The sequence below is a fragment of the Schistocerca gregaria genome, chromosome 3, assembly GCF_023897955.1.
Source record: "Schistocerca gregaria isolate iqSchGreg1 chromosome 3, iqSchGreg1.2, whole genome shotgun sequence".
In the NCBI taxonomy this organism is placed as follows: Eukaryota; Metazoa; Arthropoda; class Insecta; order Orthoptera; family Acrididae; genus Schistocerca; species Schistocerca gregaria.
Window position 1 is genome coordinate 626,809,705 of NC_064922.1, and position 5,086 is coordinate 626,814,790.

Here is a 5,086-nt window from a genome sequence, read left to right on the forward strand (position 1 = left end):
TCTCCATGAATTTTAATACCTACTCCAAATTTTTCTTTTGTTTCCTTTACTGCTTGCTCAATATACAGATTGAATAACATCGGGGAGAGGCTACAACCCTGTCTCACTCCTTTCCCAACCACTGCTTCCCTTTCATGCCCCTCGACTCTTATGACTGCCATCTGGTTTCTGTACAAATTGTAAATAGTCTTTCGCTCCCTGTATTTTACCCCTGCCACCTTTAGAATTTGAAAAAGAGTATTCCAGTCAACATTGTCAAAAGCTTTCTCTAAGTCTACAAATGCTAGAAACGTAGGTTTGCCTTTTCTTAATCTTTCTTCTAAGATAAGTCGTAAGGTCAGTATTGCCTCACGTGTTCCAACATTTCGACGGAATCCAAACTGATCCTCCCCGAGGTCCGCATCTACCAGTTTTTCCATTCGTCTGTAAAGAATTCGCGTTAGTATTTTGCAGCTGTGACTTATTAAACTGATAGTTCGGTAATTTTCACATCTGTCAGCACCTGCCTTCTTTGGGATTGGAATTATTATATTCTTCTTGAAGTCTGAGGGTATTTCACCTGTCTCATACATCTTGCTCACCAGCTGGTAGAGTTTTGTCATGACTGGTTCTCCCAAGGCCGTCAGTAGTTCTAATGGAATGTTGTCTACTCCGGGGGCCTTGTTTCGACTCAGGTCTTTCAGTGCTCTGTCAAACTCTTCACGCAGTATCGTATCTCCCATTTCGTCTTCATCTACATCCTCTTCCATTTCCATAATATTGTCCTCAAGTACATCACTCTTGTATAAACCTTCTATATACTCCTTCCACCTTTCTGCCTTCCCTTCTTTGCTTAGAACTGGGTTGCCATCTGAGCTCTTGATATTCATACACGTGGTTCTCTTCTCTCCAAAGGTCTCTTTAATTTTCCTGTAGGCAGTATCTATCTTACCCCTAGTGAGATAAGCTTCTACATCCTTACATTTGTCCTCTAGCCATCCCTGTTTAGCCATTTTGCACTTCCTGTTGGTCTCATTTTTTAGACGTTTGTATTCCTTTTTGCCTGCTTCATTTACTGCATTTTTATATTTTCTCCTTTCATCAATTAAATTCAATATTTCTTCTGTTACCCAAGGATTTCTAGCAGCCCTCATCTTTTTACCTACTTTATCCTCTGCTGCCTTCACTACTTCATCCCTCAGAGCTACCCATTCTTCTTCTACTGTATTTCTTTCCCCTATTCCTGTCAATTGTTCCCTTATGCTCTCCCTGAAACTCTGTACAACCTCTGGTTCTTTCAGTTTATCCAGGTCCCATCTCCTTAATTTCCCACATTTATGCCGTTTCTTCAGTTTTAATCTACAGGTCATAACCAATAGATTGTGGTCCGAGTCCACATCTGCCCCTGGAAATGTCTTACAACTTAAAACCTGGTTCCTAAATCTCTGTCTTACCATTATATAATCTATTTGATACCTTTTAGTATCTCCAGGGTTCTTCCACGTATACAACCTTCTTTCATGATTCTTAAACCAAGTGTTAGCTATGATTAAGTTGTGCTCTGTGCAAAATTCTACTAGGCGGCTTCCTCTTTCATTTCTTAGCCCCAATCCATATTCACCTACTATGCTTCCTTCTCTCCCTTTTCCTACACTCGAATTCCAGTCAACCATTACTATTAAATTTTCGTCTCCCTTCACTATCTGAATAATTTCTTTTATTTCATCATACATTTCTTCAATTTCTTCATCATCTGCAGAGCTAGTTGGCATATAAACTTGTACTACTGTAGTAGGTGTGGGCTTCGTATCTATCTTGGCCACAATAATGCGTTCACTATGCTGTTTGTAGTAGCTCACCCGCACTCCTATTTTGCTATTCATTATTAAACCTACTCCTGCATTACCCCTATTTGATTTTGTGTTTATAACCCTGTAGTCACCTGACCAGAAGTCTTGTTCCTCCTGCCACCGAACTTCACTAATTCCCACTATATCTAACTTTAACCTATCCATTTCCCTTTTTAAATTTTCTAACCTACCTGCCCGATTAAGTGATCTGACATTCCACGCTCCGATCCGTAGGACGCCAGTTTTCTTCCTCCTGATAACGACATCCTCCTGAGTAGTCCCCGCCCGGAGATCCGAATGGGGGACTATTTTACCTCCGGAATATTTTACCCAAGAGGATGCCATCATCATTTAATAATACAGTAAAGCTGCATGTCCTCAGGAAAAATTACGGCTGTAGTTTCCCCTTGCTTTCAGCCGTTCGCAGTACCAGCACAGCAAGGCCGTTTTGGTTAATGTTGCAAGGCCAGATCAGTCAATCATCCAGACTGTTGCCCCTGCAACTACTGAAAAGGCTGCTGCCCCTCTTCAGGAACCACACGTTTGTCTGGCCTCTCAACAGATACCCCTCCGTTGTGGTTGCACCTACGGTACGGCTATCTGTATCGCTGAGGCACGCAAGCCTCCCCACCAACGGCAAGGTCCATGGTTCATGGGGGGTAAAATGAGAGGGAGCCAACAGCACCCGGTGTTCCCAGGCGGTCACCCATCCAAGTACTAACCGGGCCCGATGTTGCTTAACTTCGGTGATCGGACGAGAACCGGTGTATTCAACATGGTATGGCCGTTGGCGTTGCAGTCTTACAAATTTCAAAACTCTGCCATTTCTCTCCCCACATCCACCACTGCTGGCGGTTCACCTCCAATTTCGCAACGCTACGCGCTGTTAACATCCATCTGCCCAACACTACAATGGCAGACAACAATGCAAACTAGCCACAGACTGCGCACAGCACAGCCAGTGGCGTTACCAATAAGAAAACCTAAACAGCCTACTTACATAGCCCCCATGCTCCCCACAAAAAATTTTACAAATTGATTTGGGCACTGGCCAATACAGATTTGAAAAAAACTTTGGTAATTACAATAACAAAGAAATCAAATGCACACACTTATTAATACAATGTTGGTCGAAAGCTAAAATTTTCTCACAGTCCATAAAGACAGTCCTGATCGTTCATCGCAGTAAAATAGCAATGTTTTTCTCAATGTCTGAGCAGTAAAAGAAAATGCACACGGAAGTAGTGGATTTCCATGCAGTCTTGAAGAAGTAGTGTTGTCCTTCCAACGGAAAGACAGTGCTGATTCTTGACATGCTGACAGGTAATGGGCCACAACAGAGCAAACCCACGCCAGAGTCAGTCGAAGTTTTGAAGAATATTGGTAGGTAGGTCATCACAGAGCAGACCCACTGTAGTCCTGGTAGAGATTATGGTATTGGTGGGCCACCAGAGGTGCAGACCCACTGCAGTCCTTGTAGAAATAATGATATTGGTGGGCCATCAAAGATGCAGACCCACTGTAGTCCATGTAGAGGCGACTGTGCAGGTGCAAAATCACCATCGAAGAGTCTTGCGTAGAATATAGCAAGTCTATAAACCACCACTTGTGCATGCACAAAGTTTTTGGAATTGTCCTTAGAACCAGCAATGCTGTTAATCAGACCCTTGCTGAATTATCAACACACGTGCAAACACTAACAGTCCTTCTTTTCACATATTGTGGATATGCTATGACCAACAGAAATGTATGTAGTGAAATGAATGCTTACAAGTTACTTATTTTGATGAACTGGTGTCCTATTACAATATTATAACATGAAAATACAATAACAAAGGTACAAAATACATCATTAAAGAACAGATAACATTTGTAGTGATACAGGCTTTACAGAGGAATAGAAATATACATATACATCAGTGTTACAGGAATTATGACATAAGTTCAAAATTAAGAGATCAGAATAACTTTTGAAACATCTGCTTCACGCATGCACATTAAAACAAAGCAGAATAAATAATGGTTAAACATCTTTACGAAGTAAATAACATGTTATTAATGCAAATTATATTTGAGGATAACAGTATTCCTCGTCATAGTGAATGTAGCTTAGTATTGGAAGAGAAAAAATTCTATGAAACAGTACACAGAGACAGGAAGAAAACAAATCCATAAGGGTACACAAACACACAGTGGGATAACACAAAAGGAAAGGACAGGGTTTGTTTTACTGCAGTATTTTGCAAACAAAACTTTCTTTACTTCTCGAAGATCTCCATTTGTTCTTCATTATTTCCAAAAAGTCCTATCTATACCTGCTTTCTGTACTTTTCTCGTATAACCTCTCAATGCATTTCTTCCAATTCATTGCAACTCATTCTCTTATATACAGTACTCCCTCTTAAGCTAACTTAAATCTACTGAGCTCAGATGCATAAAATAAGGGACGAGGCAACGCAGCATCACAAAACAATTAACACAAACAGCAATGACAAAAAAAAATGGCAATTGGCAAAGCAAGCTACAGGAAATCTAAATTACCAAGCAATGCAACATTACAACTGATATGAGTCAATGTGCAGCAACAAGAAAAATAAATCAGTAGTAAAACTAGCTTAACAGAGTAATACAAAGTGAAATTTAGTAGCACTATGCCTGGCAAACAGCAGCAGCAAATGCAATAACTTATGTCTACACATCACAAAGCTCAAGCAGAAAAAATATTACAGTCAAAATGGCCATGTTTAATACCTATGTTACATCTTAACACTAGAGTGATGCATCACAAAAAGTTACTCTGCAAGAAAGTTACCAAGTCATTAAAAAAAATTATTAATGCAATGTCTATTTGTCCTCTCTTTTCTATGAAAGTACATCATAAAATTATTCTTTACTGGGTCTGTAGACAGAAAATAGTGATATTAGTACATCTATTGAATTTTATTTTAACCAATGCTGCAGTGCAGCTAGAGACTAGATATTAAACAAAATGAGCAAATATGTACAAAGGAAGGCATGAAACATCATTCATTGGCCGTATGGCATTTCATAAGGTAGTAACAAAATCTGTCAACTAGAAAGACAGTAGTCATAATCAGGTGTATAGACATAAAATATTTCTCGTCATTTCATTAGGCATTTCAGTAAATATCATAAGTTAAGAGCTCCACAGTGTAATCATATGTTTTCAAGTTCGAGCGAGTCGCAATTGCAATGCTTTCTACAAAGGAATGTCAATAGCGAGGATAATAGACTCT

The 5,086-nt window shown here is 39.8% G+C and overlaps 1 non-coding gene across 1 annotated transcript; it reads right to left on the reverse strand.

The window, feature by feature from the left end:
• Nucleotides 1–2,502: 2,502 nt before the first annotated feature.
• Nucleotides 2,503–2,621, reverse strand: LOC126356448 (5S ribosomal RNA). The gene has a single exon (XR_007565711.1). It is a non-coding gene; the product is annotated as a 5S ribosomal RNA (ribosomal RNA).
• Between the last annotated feature and the right edge of the window lie 2,465 nt (nt 2,622–5,086).